This window comes from Sebastes umbrosus, chromosome 22 (assembly GCF_015220745.1).
Source record: "Sebastes umbrosus isolate fSebUmb1 chromosome 22, fSebUmb1.pri, whole genome shotgun sequence".
NCBI classification, from domain to species: domain Eukaryota; kingdom Metazoa; phylum Chordata; class Actinopteri; order Perciformes; family Sebastidae; genus Sebastes; species Sebastes umbrosus.
In genome coordinates this window covers 23955309-23978468 of record NC_051290.1, presented here as the reverse complement: position 1 = coordinate 23978468, position 23160 = coordinate 23955309, and the positions used below count along the sequence as shown (strand labels likewise).

The window sequence follows — 23160 nt, the reverse complement described above, 5'->3', positions numbered from 1 at the left end:
TGTTAATGACATCCGTGCGACCAATCAGGTGATGACAGACGTGGATCATACCATCAAGCAGGGAGGGGCGGGGATGCGTGGCGTGCTGACGGTCTACAGGTACAGAGCAGGAGGGAGAGGAGGAGAGAAAGAGAGAGAGGAGTGCGATGTGCGAATAGCAGACAAGATGAGTGACAGTCGAGAGCGAAGCAGCATGTAAAATTATGGTATTCTGGAAATTCTGGAAAGGTTTAGTATAATTATACTGATTAATTGAAGTGATATATGTGCACACATACTAATCATAGGTCAAACAGCAATACATTTGGCTGAATTATAACAGTAAAGAGCCGGCTCCTCTTGGTGAGCTGAGCCAAATGATCTGGCTCACTTAAAAGAGCCAGAATTCCCATCACTAGTGGAGCGTCATAGATTGACGACTAGGGCTACCCAGTGTGTTGAAAAGTGAAATCTTGCAACTTTCTTTCAGTGAGTGTAGATACAAGCATACAACAGCCATACATACAGGTGAACTGCAGGAGCGTGTTAAACACACCCTCAAATGTGCGTCTGCTTAACTAGAGAGCACAGATAAATGGAAGTCTGAGGGGAACCTAAGAGCAGAGTGGTTGTTTGCATGTGCTGCTGTCGTGATCACCATACCGTATAGATGAACATAAAGCGCCTGGGTGTTTACAGCTGCGTGACTACAGACACTGCCTGGCTGTCGCATGCCTTTCTGCATCACAGCTGTTCTACAGCACATCAGAGAATGTGATCTGCCTCACTCTGATCTACAATCACCAGCCTCTTCTCATATTACATTCACACTCGGTGTGTACTGTGTGGCTTTGCTGGATATCCTATCATTTAATTAAATTATTAGGTTATTAGTTATCCGACCACCAAATTAAATAAATCCAATTCTATCTTTTGTTTGAATTTCCTTTATTAACCCATTTGTCTCATACAGCATGATGTTCATTTAGTAAATGATGGTCCCATTTAGAGTCAGATAGACCATAAAGCAGGGGATGCTTCAGGGCGGGGCTACCTTGTGATTGACGGGTCGCTGTTTTCGTCTTACAACTTTAACCCTTTCACAGTGTGTTTTCAGTTTATGAAAGTTAATTGTAACATTATGGTCGCCTAAAAATGGCTTATTCAGTGTTCGGTTGTACTTAGCTCCGCCCTCTCGTGTCACTTCTGGTTGCAAAAAAAAAACGAGAGGGCGACGGTAAAAACGCTCCAGGTTTCAAAAGTCCACAAACCAATGGATGACTACGTCCACTTCTGGTATACAGTCCATGCTCCACCGTTCGATCACTAATGGGCAGACTCTGATGGCAGCTCCCGTATCCGGGATATTTTGGCTTCACTTTTGTACAGCGGGAGGAAGTGTAGACGCGTCGTCCATCTTTATACAGTATAGAGTCTATGGTATGTACACATGACAGTAATCTTAAACCAAGACATGTTTAACTCAAGCAATCATCAGTGACACTCAGAAGTGTTTTAGCTCTAGCACACTCGGTCATCAGCGGTCTGATTTATTGACATCCTTGACTTTCACCTATAACAGGAGCAGGATGCATACATATATGACACATCTCCCTCCACTTGTGACCACCTCCTCACGTCTTCCTCTCTCACCTGTCCCTCTTTATTCCACACACTCTGCTCTACATCTGTCTTCTCCACTCTCTCTACATCTGTCTCCAGAGACAGCCCCACAGAGGAAGACTGAAAGGAGATCAAACAGGTAGGAAATTGTAAAATAACTGCAGTGAGAGTGGTGCATATGAATGAGAAGGAGATAGTGGTAGCCACAGCGTACAGCAGGGGAAATCTACAGGGAGCCATATGGGATGTAATTCGCACTTTACCTCGCACTTACATATTATTTCAAAGGACGCTCCAGGGAGTTGTAACAGCCCAATGTGATGCCAGAGTATCACCTCAGATTTCATATTGGGAAACATCTTGGCAAGGATACCGTATGGGCTTTTTTCTTTTTACAATTTAACAATAAAGAAAAGTGATGTAACAGTATTTACAACATTACAAGCACTTCTCTGGAAGACAAATTAAAGAACAGCAACAAAGCAATGAGCCCAGAATATATTGGAGTATCCAGTTCTAATAAGGCCGGAAAACATTAAAGTATCATGTTACAATGCAGTTAGAGTATATTAAAGTATCCTGTTCTAATACAGCGACAGTATATTAAGCTATCAAATGAGGACTATCTTGTTCTAAAGAGGCTGAAACACATGGACTTATCTTGTTCCAATAATATACCAAAGGATTTGCTTCAAATAAGGCTGTAATAAATTGGGGGAAAAAAGTTCAGAAACTTGTGTTTGGTGGATTATTTCTCTGTTGCATCAATGCTAATGGTCATTGTATTTTACATGGTTGGAAAGCCTGTTTATTTACCTTCACAATGATGTCCAACTTGTAAGGATCATGCATTTGTGGGATGAGCAGCACAGCTGATTATGTGGGGAGCGCCCAAGAAAAATGTTCCAAAATGCTCTACCAATGGTAGACAGTGTATTCTCATAAGGCTACCAGGAAGCCTGCAATGACTGCCCTTCACCGTCAGGTCCGTTTGCGCTGGTGTCGACAACACAGACAATGGAACCTGAACATGTGGGGGAATGTCATGTTCAGTGATGAGTCCAGGTTCTGTCTGCCAAAGTTGGATGGCAGGGTCAAAGTATGGAGACGACGTGGAGAACGCTATGCTGATTGTTGAACCGATGGAGTAACAGCTTTTGGTGGTTGGCATCTCCCTCACTGGCAAAACAAGGCTTGTCATCATTGAAGACCATCTCAATGCAGTGAGATATCGGGATGAGATTCTGCAGCCAGTGGCGATCCACAATCTGGGACCTAACTTCATCCTCAAAGAAACAACGCTCTCCCCCACAGAGCCAGGGTTATCACAGACTACCTCCACAATGTGGGAGTAGAGAGAATGGAACGGCCTGCCAAGAGTCCACACCTCAACCCAATTCAACATGTGGGATCAGCTTGGGCGTGCTGTACGTGTTAGAGTGACCAATACAACCACGCTGGCTGACCTGCAACCAATCCTGGTTGAGGAATGGAACGCCATCCTACAGCAACGTGTGACCAGGTTGGTGACCAGCATGAGGAGGAGGTGCCAGGCTGTTGTGGCTGCATATGGATCTTCCACCGCTACTGAGGCTCCTGACGGTGTACTAAATGAATAAAGTGTAAAATTGCCAATATGTCTTGTTTGTTCATTGTTACTGATAGAGAGTTCAATCATCCAATCAGCCAAACAACTAAAAACAAGAGTCAACACCAACAGGAGAATACACTGTTTACCATTGACGGAGCATTTTGGCAAATTTTTCTTGGGAGCTACCCACATAATCAGCTGTGCTGCTCATCCCACAAATGCATGATCCTTACAAGTTGGACATCATTGCGAAGGTAAATAAACAGGCTTTCCAACGATATAAAATACAATGACCATTAGCATTGTAACAACAGAGAAATATTCTACCAAACACAAGTTTCCGAACTTTGTTTTTCCAGTTTATATATAAAAAGTCCAAGTTGAAGTGTCTTTTTCTAAAAAAGGCTTGGATATATTCAAGTATCATGTTCTAATAAAACTGTTCCAAAAGGGTGGAATTTAGCAGAAACTCTTGGTCCAGTAAGGTTGGAGTATACTGAAATATGATTTTCTAACAAGGCTGGCTCATATTGAAGTATCTTGTTCTAAAAGGCTGGAATATATCAAAGATTGTGTTTCATTAAGGCTGAAGTATTATATACCTTTATATGTTATATAAGCCTGCCAGCTAGAAATCAATGTGGCCAAGAAAAAATAATGAATTACGTGTCGTACAAAACAACATCTGAACACAGAGCCAGTTTCACTTGATGGCCAACATGTTGAAACTGAGCAGGGGTGTCATTCATAAAACAGTGTGTAGGATCCATACTAAAAGTGTATGTGTGCACAAAAGCTGAAAATGGCGTGTGCCAAAAAAATATCAGACTTATAAAACTGTGCGTACGCACACCTGCAGACAATGTTCCCTTCATAAATCACAGTCCACATGGAAATGTGCGCACGTGGATCCGCGTCATATTCATCTACACGCCCACATTCAACCATAAAGCACCTCATGAATATTTCTGCATGTGAGCCTGTTGATCAGTGGATCTTTACGGTGAATCACGGCGACCCCCGAGAGGAAGACAGAGAAAAGGAGTTTTTCTGACACAGAGATGGAGGCGCTTGTAGGTGAGGAGGTCTCTGAACACTCGTTCCCTCCTGATTCTGTCATTCACATCATGTAGTCCTCAGTGCCGGTATATCCACCATGCAGCATGTTACCAGTGCCACAGCTGTGATTATATGTTTACAGCAATCAGACTGATCCATTCACAACTTTCCAAAATGACTGAGACAATCAGTAATATCCCCCACCTGGATATCATTAGAAAAAGGACGTTTGATAGGTGAACAATAATTTATTTATTTATGTATTTAAGTTTTTATAGTGAACTTGTCCTGCATTATGATTAGGACTCGATAATGATAATGACGATATGGAGAGTACGATTGTGTGAGAGCTGGTCACTGGCTTCATTGATACACTTTGTTAATTTACACATATCCATACTGGTGAAGATGTGCTGGGTGGAGGTGACTGGTGAAGATGTGCTTGGGTGGAGGTGGACTGGTGAAGATGTGCTAGATGGAGGTGACTTGTTGAATATGTGCTGGGTGGAAGGCGACTGGTGAAGATTTCTGGTGGGGGGGGGAGTAAGAGGTGATCTGGGGGAAGATGTGCCGGGTGGAGGTGCACTGGTGAAGATGTGCCGGGGTGAGGTGGACTGGTGAAGATGTGCAGGTCGGAGGCGACTGGTGAAGGATATGCCGGGTGGAGCTGACTGGAGGAGGCAGAGGTGTGTGGCGCACCGCGGTGGCGCATCTGGAGACAGTCTGATAGTTGCATATAGCTGTTTTCATTTTGTCTATATGTATACTGTATCTGTCTCTATCTAATAAACCATAAATAAAATATAAGTCTGTCATGTTCACTGCAGAGATTTATCACACAACAAGTTTATGAAAACTAATATGGTACTTGGGGATATCTGCACACTATTAGAAGATCTTATTAAAACTATTGGCGCTCTGTTCTGCCATTCTTAATGCTTTTTGATATAATCTTGGATTTCTACAACCGATGATGATGATTTCAACAGCTGCTCCACAGCTGACTTGCGAGTGTCGGTAGTCCGGTCCTCTCCTCTGAGCTCCGGTGGTGGTGGGTGGACGTGATGGTGAGACAGCGCTTATGAGATATTTGAGCGGAATTTGACTTTGAGATTTGAGTTGGCTGATATCTTTTACATTTGTAAGGTGCTTATGGAATAGTTATGGCTCACTAGCACAAATAACACTGCTGGTTTAAATGTTTATGATAGTGGATATAAGTATGAAGAGAAGTTAAATGTGTGTTCATCATTATACGTATAATGAGGACTCGCACATTTAATGTCTACAGTCTGGCTTCAATTCCCACACCTCACCGTCTGCGTCTCCAGTTCCCCTACCTCAGTACCTCCAGAATGTGCGTAACGCATGGGGTCAAAAGTTTCCAAAGGACATTCTCCCGTCAAGTTTGTTTCTATAGATCACAAACAGTTGCGTGGAAGTGGCGTACGCACATTTCAGGCTCCGTTTTTGTGCGTACGGACGGTTCTAATGAGACCCCAGGACTCCCAGGTGAACTTCTCTCAATATACAGAGGTATATTTTCAGACATGCTCGCAGCAACATATCTTGAGGAAACTTAGTGTCCTCTGTGTCAGTCAGGACGATTTTAGAACTAGTGTATAAAACTATTGTTGATGGTGTTTTAACCTTTCACCTCTCTTCCTGGTACGGTCACCTAAACTCTCTAGAATTGTGTCAAAATGGCAACAAGATAGTTGGCAAACCCCAAAAACCCTGTAGTCAACTTTTTACAGAAAGGCGAGGAAGGAAGCGACGAGTGTCCGGGCAGATAGCTCCCTCTGTCAACTAAACATGTGTTTAAAATAAGGATGCTAATTTTGAAAATGTTCCTAACCGATAACCGACACTCGTTAACCGATTATTTACCATTAACCAACAAGATTTGTGCCTCGCATGCTGCGGTGCTCCGGCTGCAGTTGGTGAGCACAACAGACGACTGAGTCCCAGTTCACCCGTCGGGAGCGTATGCTGCGTTCACTGTCTCCAGTTCACACGTACAGGACATATGCTGCGTTTCAATGTCTCCAGTTCACCCGTACAGGACATATGCTGCGTTCAATGTCTCCAGTTCACCCGTACAGGAGCATATGCTGCGTTCACTGTCTCCAATTCACACCGTACAGGAGCATATGCTGCGTTCACTGTCTTCCAATTCACCCGTACAGGAGCATATGCTACGTTCACTGTCTCCAGTTCACCGTCCGGGGGCGTTAATTTAGTATGCAGCAAATAGCAATTGCCCTGCAAACACTGTGTGTGTTGTGCTACGTTAGCAGCTGCTGGCATTGCCGGTGGCTCGTGCCCGCTGTAGCCACACACATATGCTCTGTCAGCGCGGCGTAACTTCAGGGAGTTTACGACCTTCTGTTTTGTCAGTGGGGCGTCTAGCTGCGAACGTAGGTGTAGCAGACAGTGTGGTTACAGTTTATTTGTCTGCGAATAAATGCTACGAGGCTACAACTCCTCCGCTCAAGCGAAGCCATAGACGGAGCAAACTTCCTGTATCTGTAACGCCGGCTCAGACTCTCTTAGGTGGACAGCTTTTCCCGTTAAGTGACGAGTTTTTCTCATCTTTTTAATTAATTATTAACATTTCTTTCAACCTGTTTTAACCGATAGCATTATTGGTTAAAATGCTTAATGTCGGTGACGGTTAAACGGTTACCATCCCTAGTTTAAAAAGTCCTTAATCCTAAGTCCCATCAATATTAGTAGACAGAGTAGATCTAAACCACAGCTTGAACCGTTTCAACGTGTAATATGATCTGTCTGTATTTGTTTTTACTAACTGCTTGACTGCTTTTTATGTTGTTTCCTTTGTTTGGTGCGCAAAGACACATTTCAGACAATAAAGATGTATTGTATTATGTTGTATTGTTGTATTGTATACCTTTACAGTCAAAAGACTGAACATGACTATATTAATTATGTATTTCATTGAAACTGACTCGTCATAGAATGAAAAAGGCCAGAATATTTTGAATGATCTTGGATAAAATATTAGAAACAACCTGTCTGTATACTGCAGTACAACTTACAGAACCACTGACTACATCCTCCAAAATGGATCATCAAGTTGAATCCAAACCTCTCTAAAAAGAACATTATGACCTTCATGGAGATAGGATTGACGGCAGGACTGTTGAATTAGACCACATTAGTTCTAGCTAGGTGTACCTGATAGACTGGCAGCTGAGTGATTGAAAGTATCTGGCATACGCAGCTTTACACAGCCAACTTGACTCAGCTCATTATGTATTTTATTGAGACTCCTTGTTGCTTAGACTGACTGACTGAATGTTTATTGGTAATAAATGTTTATTCATTTCAATTCAAAAAGAACAAAAGTAACAGTGTTTCATTTAAAACATGAGTTTTACAGAAACTAAGTGTTTAACTGCAGAGAGAAAAAGAAAAAACACTTTTTTATCAGATACAATTAAAACATTTGATTGTTCTCCAGTTCGTGTGGGACTATTGTGCATATTGTTTTAAATCTAATGTGAGAATAATCAATCCAGTCCTCACATTAATCTTATATGTTTCATTGAAATGCATTCACTGTTGTATTATGCCTGAGGATGATAAATCATAGAAAAGACTTGTTTCAATGACTTGAATGAACTTGGTTTGTCATTCCAGATAATTGAGTTATTCCACTACTGAAGTGTGTAAGAGATGTAATCATATAAATTCCGTCCATTAAAAGCTTTAAACACCAACTGAGAATACTAAGTATTTAAAGTCGTTAAAGTGAATTTTCATTTAACATGGAAAAATGACATCTTACAGTCCAGATGTTGCAGTTAGAAACAGTTCAGTTTCTGATTTCATCTGTTTATGACTTTTCTTTTCTTTTTTGTGACTGATTCATGGCCCAGAGGACATTTAAATGGAGTCACTGAATATGTCCAAATGCTGCTTTTCTTCTCTTTTGTTCTCATGTTTCTGATTAAACATCGTAAGTCCCACTTTTTTGGGCAGCTCCTGTTATAAAGTGGAAGTGGAACTGAAAGGCCCAAATGGACGTATGAGCTTCATTTGGAAGTAACATCTTGTAGTTTCCATGTTGAACTGATATAGTTCAGTTGGGTTTAGCATGTGGCTCAAAAAATAACCTAAAATACATCAGTTCAACATGGCTCAAAATAATAATGAAGAACTCTTATGAAGTTAATATTTGAATAACAATAACTAGGACATGCTTTAATGCCAAAACTATGCAAATCACAACAGAACTTCTACATCTTTTCAACCACACCTGTGTAACATTGCAGACCTCTAGGCCTAACCTTATGGGGAGCTAGGGAAGGTTAGTTTGTGAACCTCTCCTGTTTTATTTTAAGATAAGATAAGATAAGATAGATAAGATATTCCTTTATTAGTCCCGTAGTGGGGGAATTTGCAGTGTACAGCAGCACAGTAAAACAACAGTAACACAGTAAAAAAAGAGCCACACAAAGTGTAACAAAATATGAACATTTAAATAGAAGGAAGTATAAAAATAGGAGCAGTATATACAGTATTGACAATAAACAGACTACTAAAAAAATTGCACAAGTGGAAAATGATATTGCACAGTGAGAATGAAATGAAATTCCACCTGAAAATATTGCACAGTAGGAATTACACCTGAGTACTGTTACTGTTATGGTAAAGCAATCTGAGAGGAGGGACTTAGTACCAGAACGTTTTGAGATAGCTTAGCTCCTGTGACAACCAAACTACCCACGCCATACACCATTGGAAAGGGAAAATGATTGGCTACAATCCCGGAATGATTAACCTGTTGATTGCCAATAACAGCTCAGTCTACCATGACAGCAAAGCTATTTGACAGAAACCCGTTGACCTTCCAAAGTGGGAGTGCTTGCGGTACTTCAGAGCTGTCCGGGGGTGAAAACTAAACAGAAAAAGCGTATATGATTGTCCCATAGCTTGGCTTGGCCAGCTGCATCCTTAACTTGGACTTAAATGCAATAGGAAAATGTGTTGCCTAGATCTATCACCATCCAAGTAAAACCCAGCGCTTCCATGATCAAAAAGCAGAGCAGGAATTCCTGAAAAGTATCCCATTTTTTCCACCCCATAGCTTTGAATAATAATGTCAAAGCACAGTTTTGTCCAAAAACAGCACATAATTGTGGTTTTTACCAAACCTTCTAGACATGTATAGACTGATTAAAACAATACGTAATAGGTGGGACATGTGGATTACATGACATGCTGTAGTTAGTGATCTTTTTATTTATTTTGTGAATTCCTTCCACATACCGACTATAAGGAATCCTCTTGTAAAACAAGCATACATACTCTCTCCTGTTGTTCCCTATTGGCGGTTTCAAGCTGCAGGGTTGAATATTAACCAATGAAAAGTGGACTGGGCAGTAAGGTTGGACTGGTCTAAACATTTTCAAACCGGTTTGATATTAAGCCAAAACACTGGATTTTAGGTGTAGCAATTGACTTAGCAGCTGCTCCTGAGTGAAACATGATGAGAATGAGAGAGGAGCGACTCCAGTCCACTTGGTGGCGTTAATGCATCTCTAAGCTGCTTTTTTCCTGCAGTGTTTACACGTTGCCCCGTCTATGGCCCAATTCCAAACCACCCCCTACACCCTCTTCCTACCTACTTCCACTCCGTTTGCGCGTTCGTGTGGAGGGTCGGCCATATTAAGTACCATCCCAAACCAGTTAGCGGGGAGTGGAAGTGGGTTATAAAACCCTCCAGCTGCATCGATGCCGACCTAACCAGCTGCCCTTACTGACGACGTGGCAACGCTGTTTAGTGTTCGTCATGGAACAAGCTCCGATGTCAGTTCCGTGCAACTACCGGTACAACATTTACTGTAAACTGCTGAAACTAAGACAGACATTTAATTTATTCTGCTTTATTGTCATACAGACGTCAACAACATAAAGTCAACAGATTGTATTTAGGATCAAATATACCCTTGTCTCGTCTAGAGAACGGTAGACATGTTTATTAGATTGTGTATATCATATATACATATTTATAACTTGTTACCCCTATCAGGAGCTATATCCCCATAATTTATTATATCTTCAACTGTGCAATTACTGGCTTAACAGTGCAATAATTTAGTGCAATAATTCCAGCTGTGCAATAATCCCGTTTACTCCGGCATCAACACTGCATTTATTTATACAGCACATTTAAACTAATATTCTTATTTTACACTATTCTTGCATTGTATAAATGCATGCATTTACATTATTTGCATATATCTTATTTTCAACAGTATTATTTGCACTGTCATTATATTATTCTTGTTTACTATTTTCTTATGATTTTCTCTATTTTTATATATTTAAATTCTAGAAAAGGAGCAAACACGTAACTCAATCGCTTCATATAAAAAATTCTGCCATATTGGCACAGTTTTAGTTTCTTTGAGATTAACTCTGCCATGTCCTCGTCTTGTCACCCCAAAAAACACATACATGTAAACTTTCTAGTAAACAAGCATCGTGACGCCGTCGGCACAGGCTGCTGATTTAGACTACCATTTTATTTGCCAGAAACATGTCATGATGACAAATGCCGGTTTGGCAAAATATCAAACCGGTTTAAGCTCATACACCGGACTGGAAATGGACCCAACTCTACTGGGCAAAGCCACTTGGGTAATTCCATCTATACATAGAGATTGGAGATTGGGATTATAGTGGATTACAACTGTGCCTTTTGACCTTGTGATTTTAATTGTCAGATTGAGAGCCAGCTGTACATCATCAACAAATCAAAAGGTCAACACGCAGAGTCACAAACTATTTGTTCTCTTTTGTTTTCTCTGTATCCTCAATGAAATTGTGTTTTTTTCCTCGTCTTACTCTTCTGATACCTTCCCTACTCCTCCACTTATTCTTTAATTTTCTCTTTCTCTTTCTTCTCGCTCTCTCTATTCCCTTGATTCAACTTTCCTAATCATGCTGCCACATATTTACTGTTCTCTCACACAGATAAACCCTTTCAGATCTCAAGAGGTTTAAAGAGTATAAAGCCCACTCAAGGTCTCTGATACAAGGTTAAAATGAGACGGTATGTACTGTAGATACCCGGCGTTAGTGTTCCTGCAGCCTGAGGTCTTCACAGCATTCACAGAGCCTTTTATTTGTAGCGTTACGAATATTCAGCTGTAACTCTTCAAGAATCATGAAAGTGCACTGCGCTGACGCGAAAGGGTGAACAAGTTTGATAACAGCTAAGAATACGGGGGTGACTTGGGATAAAAGAAAAGGGTGAAGTAGAAGGATCAAGGTAAAGAGAAAGAAGAGCTATAAAGTCAGTCACTTTAATCAGGTTTTGATGTACAGCATTCTCGCCTCACTTCTACTCTGTTACCAGGAGGAAACGTTTAAAAAAATCACCTTTTTTAAATTCTCTTCATCTACAAAAGGCTGTAGAAAACATTTAATTTGGAAACCTTTGATGTGTTTTGCGAAATATACAAATTGAAATCCTTTATATGCAGTCAAGAAGAAGAAATTGTTTTACTCAGTTGATACAGGATAAATACAGTATAATATCATTAGTCAAAGGATGCCATCCGCCAGGTGGGCACAAAAACTGAAGCAATAAAATATTAATAAGAAAAAAACGCCTTGGAAAGGATCACAAGAAAGGAAAACCCCTTGCAGGTGAAAAAGGGCCGAGTTGGCTGTACAACAACACAGCAAATCAATGATACAACCAGAGTATGTAGGATGCATTCTACATAGAAAATACCTCCAATAGCCCAGGAAATAACCGTGATACTTCCTCCTGTCCCTAAAACAGTTTGTTTTGGCCATTCGATCTGGTTAAAAGTCTAGCATGACTGAACCTTGATTGAAGGCTTTTTGAATGTACAAATGGACGTTACTGTCTTTGCAGTAACAGATGGTGGATCTCTATGTCAATGTTCACTCTATAAATCATTAATCATTAATCTATCCTTCCATAATTCCATCTTCCATCCATTTATTTCAATCATCCTGAACCATCCTGGACACATTCAACCAGACAAAGCCAATCTCAGTCCTATAAATCCCCCTCTGGATCCGATAAATCTACCTCCAACCTGAAGTTTAATGGCTTCATACAGCAGGAAATCCATCCCTAACTGAGACGGCGGATGGTTTGTTTACACAGAACCATCTCAGAATCTGTCATTGAAAACTGTTTGGAAAAGGGTCGGCACTTTTAAGAAGAACACTTGCAGGTAATTGATTAGACCATCTGTCAATCAAACTCTTGCAGAAGCCAGTCGGGAGAAGAGTGAAAACATGTTTCCATCGAGAAAAGTGTCATAACTTTGCTTCTCTTTCATGTAGAAATTAGGTATGTCCTCGATCAAAGAAATTAATTGATAAGTTTGATTAAATCGACGGATCTGTGAACTGAGATTCTCCACAAAGAATCACACAAAAGCACCACTTTAAATCTGGTGTTTTACCAGAGATGTGCTCATCATTTCTTGGAAATAAGCATAAAAAAACAGCTAATTGATTGAAGAAATCTTCGTCGGCTAGACCAAAACGACCAATTAGACAAACAAAGAGGGGCAGCCCCTAGAGGAAATACTCTCCAGTTCGGATGTAACTGATGCTTTATTGCAGCATCTACGCTAACCTCTTCAGAGCCGCGATTGATGTTTAGAACAATCACTCGCTTCTCTGTGGCGAATCACACACACCTAAACTACGCCTGTAGCTGCCAGCAGCTCCTCACAGGATGCTGATTGGTCCAGACACAAACGCATTACTTGAAGCCTGACAAGATGGATTTCATGTGATCTTGTGAACCCGTGTGATATCGTGCAACGTATCCTCATACAATGGTTTGCATGATATCTTACAAAAAGTTATTCCTCATTTTTTATGTGTTCTACTAATGTCCAGCTACCCGTGTTCATGCATACAGTCGGTCTCCTGGACCAGTCTGGGTGAAGTCTGGTGTTTTTTGACCCACCCATCCTCCCCGACCTACTCCCTACTCTTGTCACTCTTTATACTAGTTCACGTTTACGTGGATTAAATACACATTGATTTCATGGGAATTACAGTGCATTACTTTCCGTAGGTATAATTCTGAACAGTGTATGAGAACAACCTGTCTATCATGAGAATCCAGCTGCCGCACTAGGTAAAGCCATTCCAGCACTTTCAGCCCATCTCATTTGACAAGTAGTCAGTTTCATTACAAAACTCTACAGGCAGCTTCCATTTCCTAAAGAATGAAAAGGAACATCATTGCCTGATGTTCACTGATCACTATTTAAAGAGCACAAATGACTACATCTCATACTTTTCTCCAACAGCCAAGAGCACCTGGATATTTTAACTTTTGAATTGAATTAAAAGTCAACATGTAGTAAAAGTAGTCTCATTTTCCACCAAGCTGACATCTCATTTTGAACAATTCTCTTAAGTACTGCTTTCACACGGCAGTTCATCCATTTTTCGCTGCAGGCGATGAATTGTTTCAGCTGACTCACAAAAGCAAGATACTTTGAATAAACCGAGATCCTCTTCTTTTAAATATCAGAAGGGAACGCACAAGGAGCAGGTAGACAGACATTTTGAGAGCACTGGAGTTTTCTGTACAAAATGACTTTTATATGCCAGAGGGAGAGTTCCTTAGATTCATGCTGAGAGACTTTAAAGATGTATGTCACGTCTGTTTTTTACTCATTTAGAATTCCAGTCAGCCTTTTGGAGGCAGTCGTAGCTGGAAAAATCCTACAGTCACACATAAAACCATCCCCTCACCATGACGAGAGAGATGTAATCAGACTGAAGAAGCCTCTATATTTACCTCTGCTTTCCATTAGGAGGGAGGAGAGCAACTCAAGCAGCAGCAGCTAGAGGGATTGATTCGCAATAGAAGAGGTTTGTCTACCGCCAACTCCAACACTGGAGGTTAAATCTCCGACCTGCGATCAGTGGTCCCCCCCCAGACAGGTCGCAGGTCTACAGAGAGGGGGCGGTGGTGGAGGCGGCGGCGGTTGTTGTTGTTTCACATGACTGATTGTCACTTTAATCTCGTGGGTCTCGGGCCGGGAGAGACTGAGGCAATTCAGCCAGATGAAATCCTCTTCTGCTGAATGACTGAATCAAGTGCTGCAATCGTGTCTGAGCACACACGCGCACACACACAAACACACACACACACACACACACACAGCACGCACGCACACACGCACACACACACACACACACACACACACACACACACACACACACACACACACACACACACACAAACACACACACACAAACACACCGGAATTTATGCTTCTGTACTTCAGAGGACGCATGACTGTGGGGAAACGTGTGGAGGAGAGCTAAAGCTGAATGAATCTGATTTGTATGGAAACAATGCAAGAGTGCTTTCACGCAATCAAGATGCAGGATAGCAGGATGGATTCAGACAGACAGAGATAAAAAGAAGAACAGTTGATCCTTATCACGAAAATATGAAGACGCCTATCTTTCTCTCAGGTTCACTCATGAGATAGTAGAGAGAGCTGTGAATTTTGTGCCTTAAAACTAACTAGCAGTAGTCGTGCAAAGGTTAAAGGAAACCTCCATGTTCCCCATGGTGTTACCTCAATAAACCTGGCTAGTTTTGTTACTAACTATTTTCCCCAACTGTAAGTCTTCATGGGTTCAAAATGTTGGACCCGATCTGAAAAGGACCTGAGAAAAACCCACCTAAACCCAACGTTAATGAATTAAGAGCACAGTCAGAGCCAACCAGCGGAGCCAGGTGTACAATAATTATCATATTTGTACGATAATTTTGTCTTCTGTACGATGTGCTATCAATAATGAGAAAAGTGCCATGATGTGAGATAATTTTACCATTTTGTGACGCTTATAATTAGTAGTTGATTTTAGTCTGCGCTCACTTCCAGATGAATCCTACGTCTGTGTTTTACGCATCTCTTCTCACTCTGATCTCTGATGTAGGCATGTCAAAAGGTTGTTCAATTAATTTAGTAAAATTACACATTTGTTTTTGTGGTTTTGACTCGAGCATGATACTTTTCCTCAAAATAGGATAATTTTAAGCCTCTGCTAACATAGTTCAACATTTCCCATCTAGTAACACTGGAGTGGATCCGAACCCAAGGATACCATGGCTTCGTCCCAAACACTACTGACCCAAACAGAGAAACAATACCAGCGCTCGCAGCATGTTGTGCTATCAATTAACAAGCAAACATGGTCCGATAAGAAAAGATCAGCAATATAATAATATCCTGAGAACACATGTTAAACAGAAATGCTTCAAAGAGTAATTGATAGAAATGATTGAATGTGAGAAAAATAAAGTGAGAAAGCCGGAGTGTGTTTGAAACAAACTAGTTTGCACAAAGTGTTGCACACCTCCAGACATGAGTGTTTACAGCTGTCCAGAATGGTGCAGCACTCGGTTGTCCACACTAAAACTGACAGAGGTAGCTGTGTAAGGAATGAATAGAGATCTTGAGAGGGAAGGTCATACTCGGTCTACTTTTACACAAACAGTGGGCCGAAACAGTGGGCCAAAGCCCATCCAATCCTAATGTCAGAAAGGTGTTCAGGTAGGGGGTTCAGACTCTGGTCTAGGATCTGACAAGTTCTTTGGAGAATAGCAATGCCTTGAGAACCACTATCCAAGCCCCACACCAAAACCTTGACCTAATTCTAATTCTATGTTTCCTGTAAGCATAGGAGTTTATTTTGAAAAGACATTATGCATGTAACGAGCAGAAACTGTATGTTTCCTGTGAACAAAGGAGTTTATCTTGAAAAGACATTATGAATGTAACGAGCGTAAACCGTACGTTTCCTGTGAACACAGGAGTTTATTTTGAAAAGACACTATGCATGTAATGAGCGGAAATTGTACATTTCCTGTAAGCATAGGAGTTTATTTTGAAAATACATTATGCATGTAACGAGGGGAAACTGTATGTTTCCTGTGAACAAAGGGGTTTATTTTGAAAAGACATGATGCATGTAACGAGCGTAAACTGTACCTTTCCTGTCAACACAGGAGTTTATTTTGAAAAGACACTATGCATGTAACGAGCGGAAAACTGTACATTTCCTGTAAAAATAGGAGTTTATTTTGAAAAGACACTATGCATGTAAGGAGCATAAACTGTACATTTCCTGTGAACAAAGGAGTTTATTTTGAAAAGACACTATGCATGAAACGAGCAGAAACTGTACATTTCCTGTAAAAATAGGAGTTTATTTTGAAAAGACACTATGCATGTAACGAGTGGAAACAGTACCTTTCCTGTCAACACAGGAGTTTATTTTGAAAAGACACTATGCATGAAACGAGCGGAAACTGTAAATTTCCTGTAAGCATAGGAGTTTATTTTGAAAAGATACTATGCATGTAAGGAGCAGAAACTGTACGTTTCCTGTGAACACAGGAGTTTATTTTGAAAAGACACTATGCATGTAACGAGTGGAAACTGTACGTCTCCTGTGAACACAGGAGTTTATTTTGACACACCATGTCCAAATCTGAGTCTAAAAGGTACCTAGAGCGTCCTAGTTTAATAGGGCCACTGACCTAGCGGCGGTATTTGATGAATTGGGAGTGAGAACGTGTCGGCCCACCACACATTCGCATTTCATTCCCTGAATCACCCTCCTCCTCCTCCTGGATTCCGGCATTCTGACCTCATCCTCTCCAGTTATTGTTCTTTCCTGTGCAGCCATTCAGAGACTTTCCTTTAGGTTGTTTTTTTTCATTTAGGGAGAGAAAAAAAAACCAGTTAGCGGCAATATGTCAAGCCTGCTGATCCACTGTGATTCATTCTATAAATCTAATGAGGGGTGGGATGGATAGATGTGGCATTTTCAAAGGGGCAACCTGAGGCTAAATGGAGTACATCACTGTGTGCATGTTAATGTATACATGTCTGACCATCTGGGTCTCTGTGGCTGTCTGTCTGTCTGTCTGTGGTTGGCGTGTGTTTAGTCTCTTTAGTCTCATCTAACATCTCAGTCCCTCAGGACATGAACCTCTCCATTTGCCTGAAAAAACAAACAGCCACTATAAATCAACCTGCAGTTTTGAACCATTATCCATTTGGTGAGCATCTGTCTTCCCACGTGACCGTTCTGACAACACGAACATGAACCATGAGGGTTGTGAGGAAGAGAGATTGTTGTTAAATCATTTCAGATATTCATGATGAAAGCTTGTAAGCATGATCGTCATGAATGAAATGATTCTACCTCTGCCTAAAACAACAGATTTGCAGTTCATGTTGAGAATACCAATCACTGAGCATCAGAGCATGTTTCCTAAAAAAAACAGATCTATGGAACTGGAGTTGGGGAGGGAAACCCTCTGGTGAAATGGGAATTGAACCCTCAGCAGTATGACAGCCATGCTAAACCAACAAGACATAGAGAAGACGGCAATACAGAGATGGAGAGAGAAAACAAGTTTCATGCCAATAATGCATGTTGAATTGGAGATATCTGAAGAGGCTGTGAGAGGAAGATGGAGGAAGGGAGGTTGAACTGAGCCGAGAGACAAAGACAGAGAGAGAGGGAGAGGGAGGGCATCCAGGCTATGGTAATAAATGACAAACCTGAGTCTTATCTTGCATTCAAACGAGGCTTTAGGGCTCATTTATGAGGCCAGAATAGAGATGAGTTTCAATTTTACGGTGTCCAAAATTTGCCTGGAGTCCTGTGTTCAATTCAACGGCTTCAGATTTGTGACATATTTCCTGATGAGCATACTAATTGTTGTGACACCATGCCTCCAAGCTGGCATGTCATGAGTTTGACATCCCATCAGTGTGGCCAACCAGCATTGGCTACTAAAAATATTTGCACTCAAGGCAGAGCCACACACAATCGGGTCAGTGAATCTAATTATTTATTTAAATTATGTGTAATTTTTATTAGTTTATGTTTTATTATTATTATTATTATTATTATTATTGTTATTATTTATTTTATTTTGTATTTATTGATTATATGTATTTTAATTATTATTATTATTATTGGTATTTATTTTATTATTTGAACTTTTTTATATTTATTATTATTATTATTATTATTATTATTTGTATTTATTTATTATGTAAACACTTTATTTTTTATTATTATTATCATTATCATTATTATTATTACTGTTATTATTTTCTTGTTCCTTGTTTTTGAATACTTTGTTTTTCAATCAACAGTCACTATCTATTATTAAATGTACATATTGCTTTATTAGTTATGGTTCAGGTTGTTGTGGTCATTTTTCTTCAGGAAATAATGAAAAGCACGATTGAAAACAACAACAGGCCGAGAGAGCGCAGAGAGAGCGCAGAGAGAGCGCAGAGACAGCCAGGCTGTGGATGAAAAACCTCCCACCAAATGTTGCTGGTGAATAAATGGCACTTGTGGCTTCATCTCTGGGGGGGAACTGAAGGAATCAGCGTTTTGTCTCGCAGATTATGTTGCTGAAAGGAGGAAAAAGAGAGAAAAAAAATACAGGAGCAAAAATGTCCCCAAGCGCTCTAATCCTCCCTGGAGACAGGTGGATTAGCGGGACGCTCATTGAATAAACACGCACACGCACGCACACACACACACACAGCTAGATGAGTTAATTCCCAGTTTGGTGCAGGTATTTGCAGCTGAATGAATCCCCCCCCCCACCCCCCCCCCAGCCCTGACGAGGCGCAGAAAACCTTGAGCGGAGCAGAGCAGAGCAGGGATGGACAGGCGAGGGGCCACACCCTCTCTGAATGAAACACAGACAGCAACACACGTTCAAACAACCGGACACACCCTCTGGAAAACTCTGCAGCATCTCAACAAGTCATCTAGTCGATTATTGAGCCTCCAAATTTCAAAATCTACTCTTAAACCAAAGCGACAAAAAGGAATTATGAGTACATTTTAATTGCTTCCAGCGCAAATCATTCACATACTACCTGGATGTGGATCCGTTTCCCTTCACAGTATTTACGTGTACACCACCTGGACAGGATTTGGAACAATTGGAAAGACATTTTGAAACTCAGAACCAGACACTAAATAAGGGCGTTTTTTTGTGGCGATGCATAAAAACGCAATTCAATCCCCACAACAACTCAGCTGCTGCATCCACCTGTAAATCTAACGCTGCACTCAAGTTCCCACTATTACACTTATTCTGTATATTTCTTCATGATGATGTTGCACACTTCACCTCAGTCAGTGCTGCTGCTGCTTGATCAGCGCGTCCTATAACCTCACAACCGCTCTTATTTGCATTTTAACGACTCAAATTTCCGCAAAGTTTCATCCGATCCAAAGGTGTTCATCCTTCTGTAGGCTATCTGCTGTCACCAACTTGCACCCTCAAATGTCTCCACAAATAACTCTGACCTCCATCCGCTGATGGAAGGACGCGCCAAATCTTCTCCTGTTTCCAGTACATGTGAGATGTGTTGGGACCAGACACAGGTTCACTCACCCCGCGAGGACTGTTCCTTCTGCGTCCCTGCAGTCTGTGCTGTCCCTCTGTGGTGTCTTTAGAGCTCCATCCTTCTCGTCTGGCAGCGCTGGCTACAGTATGTCCTCTCTTCTGGTTGAGGAATGATTCTGTTCTGTCTTCTGAGCGGAGGCACGTACTACAGGAGAAAAAGGAAACGCACAGTGAGTGCGGGTTCTGTCCGTCTCCGATGTGGATTTCCTTCAGTTTGTCTCGGACAAGGCGGCAGAGGACCGGTGCGGCCGCACCAGACACGTCCTGCGGTCCATTTTGGTCCGGTGCGCACCGAGACGCGTCCTGCACCAAACCAGAAGACAATAAATCCCTCTTGAAGTTCCAGGCAACAGAAAAACACATGGTTTATTTGTGTGTGTTTTTTAGGATGCTGAAAGATCCGCGACCTTTAGGGAAAGTTAGAACACCGGAGACCAGAGCGCGGAGAGAAACAACGATACAGGATACGGGACTCCAGACTGGAGCCGAGAGGATGAAGGGAGAGAGAGAGAGAGAGAGAGAGAGAGAGAGAGAGAGAGAGAGAGAGAGAGAGAGAGAGAGAGAGAGAGAGAGAGACTCCGACTTGCTTCACCGACCACAAGTTGATTCCTGGTGGTGCCGCACATTGTGACGCCTCAACAATGTTCGAAATTCAAACAAGCTCCTGTAAATTTTGAATTACAAAAGTCCCTCTGCGGTGTGGAAATTCAAACAAGATGCAAAGTAGCCAGAGGCAATATTTGGGATGCTTCTTGTTCTATATTTATTTATGCTGCTGGAGTATATTCTAGATGGTGTCACCTGCAGATTAGAGCTGCAGCAGCAGCTTTGCTGGTTCCATACAGAGTCGAGGCAACTCTGTAGTGTAGAAAGCCTGAAGTTCATCTATGTGTCATTATTTATTATTTTTTCATTTCCTTAAAGAGGACATATAATGCTTATTTTCAGGTTCATACTTGTATTTTGGGTTTCTACTAGAACATGTGTACGTGATTTAATAATCAAAAAACGCTTTACTTTTCTCATAGAGAAGGGTTAGGTTTCCCCTCCCTTCAGGTGGACCCCATGGGACTTTATTTCGGAAAAAATATGTAAGGCCAGGGACAAATAATGTTCTGATCCCATTTGAATGACGCCATGAATCACTAATATGATGTTTGTCAATTTAAAAGATCATTTTGTAAGTCAAGAAGTGGCAGTTTGTCGTAGTATCATTTAGTTTAGTGTGAAACCGCTCAGTGAACTACACACAATCTCTCACATCACCAACAGTGGAGCTGGTGACTCCAAACATTGGGGAGGACAGGAAAACCAACCCACGGCGTCATGTTATTTTATGAAGTTATTTCTCATATTTTGCACTTTGCACTCCATTTTATATGAGCTCAGTGCTGCTTGATATATGTGCTCTCATGTTCCTCATTTTATCATATGTGGGGGCTTACATGGGATTTCATTTTATTCTGTGTATCTTTTAATCTGGAAAGAACTTTGTGTTTAAAGCTTCAGTAGTCAGTATATTTTTGGCATCATTGGGCAAAAATCCCATAATAACCTTTCAGCATATTGTAATTCAAGTGCTCTGAGAGAAAACTAGACTTCTGCTCCTCCTCATGGCTCTGTTTTCAGGCTTTAGAACATCTAGCTGTGACATGAGACTTTGACCAATCACAGGTCATTACAGAGAGAGAGCGTTCCTATTGGCTGTGCTCCGGTCATGTGACCAGTACTTGGCGTTCCTTCACCAGATTTCACAATGGCGGCGGCTTCACAAACGTTCTCATTTTACAGCTAAACCGTGCACTACAAGATGATTCTGAGAACATGTGAGGGGAGAAATAGACATTAACGTAACAGAATATTGATTCATATTTGATCAGCGCTGCCTAGTTTGACCGTTTGGTCGGAGTTCAGAGTGATTGACAGCCAGCTCTCATAGATGGCAGATGGACAGCAGAACTCAGATCAGCTCTGACTGCTTGTTTTCCTCCGGTTTGTGAAATCTTGCAGATGCCGTTAGGAGCACTGGAGGACAAGGGAGGACACAGAGGACACAGAGGAACATGACTGTTTTCAGATTACCTGTCTCAGGATATAGCGATCGCTTTATAAAAATAACTTTTTTTAATCATATTTGCTCCAATCTCACCTACTAAAGCTTTAAGTTTGACAAGTATTATATAAATTATTATTAGTATTACCACACTAGTTGCCTTTGTTACTTATCTCTACTTTCTCATGTAAAACAGAAAACTAAGCAGTAAAACAATGACTTATAAGAAAAACAATCACTGCAGCTTCAGTTTGGGAATAAGCATTGTGTGCGTGATGTGTCACTAGAAGCCTGTCTGTAAACTGGCCGTACAGCAGTCCGTTGCCGTTGCCCACACCGGGATCCAGAGCAGCACGTCGTGCCGCCGCACGTCTCGGTAGCTACGCTGTGGGTCCAGCCCGGACAGCTGACAGCGAGGCCCGAGCGGCAAGCGGAGCTCTCTCCATCAGGGGGTGCGACTCCTGCCGCTGCCGTGCGCCCCAGATATCCCTGACCCTCGTCAGCTGTCCGGACTGACCCACAGCGGGACCATAGTGGCATACAGCCAGCGGTCCAATGCGCTGCTGTACGGGTTTACAGAGAGGCTTCTAGTGGCGCGACAGACTGCTGCACCGGGTTCTTCAGGGCTGCTACAACAAGCTAACTGCAGCGTTAGCTAACACTAGTAGCTAGCTACGGCTCAGTAAACAGGCCTCAATAAATAGAATCTGTTTTGTTATGTGTTTAAAAGGAGTTCACATTTTACACGTTATAATTCATTTCCTGATAAGCTGCTGTCTGATAGTTTACTGCCAGTTTATCATATACATACAGCAGTAGAGACTGAAGAGGACATCTGGACATCCTCATTGGACCAACCCTCTGTCAATCGTGTAGTCTGCTGGTTGTTGATTGGTAACCAGCTAAGGGAGGTTAACCTCCCTTGGAGCGTCATTTGACGTGTCTTGGCCAATCACAGACAAGCATGAAAAAAATGAAACGCATTGAGTTGATAGAAGATGTCCTGCCCCAAGGGAGGACAGAGGGTGCTGGACCTCTCTTACCCCCCCACGATGCCACAACCACTTCCCACACACAGGCTGCTTTATCCCCTCTGCCCTGCAGGGGCGCTGTTGAGGCATTTTAATCAGGATTTAAATAATGGACTTTTTCCAAAGAGGAGAGAACAATTATTTTATAAATGATACTGAGACTTGGTAATGGTTTATTTCTAAGCATAATAGATCCTCTTTAAATGTTTATATTTGGCTTGACAATTCTTTTACGGTCACTTCAAAAAAATAGAAGGTTTGTTTTTAGGTATTTCAGGGGTGGCCAACAATGTGCCATGGA

At 41.5% G+C, this 23160-nt stretch overlaps 1 protein-coding gene across 1 annotated transcript in view; it reads right to left on the bottom strand.

Annotated features, from left to right (window-relative positions):
- The window catches only part of htr2cl1 (5-hydroxytryptamine (serotonin) receptor 2C, G protein-coupled-like 1), a 242005-nt gene extending 219126 nt beyond the window's left edge, over window positions 1-22879 (bottom strand). The window contains exons 1-2 of the mRNA XM_037758286.1: window positions 22640-22879; window positions 19764-19920 (exon numbers count right to left, since the gene is read on the bottom strand). The gene's annotated coding sequence lies outside the window, so the exon portion shown is untranslated. The remainder of the gene's footprint in view (window positions 1-19763; window positions 19921-22639) is intronic.
- Between the last annotated feature and the right edge of the window lie 281 nt (window positions 22880-23160).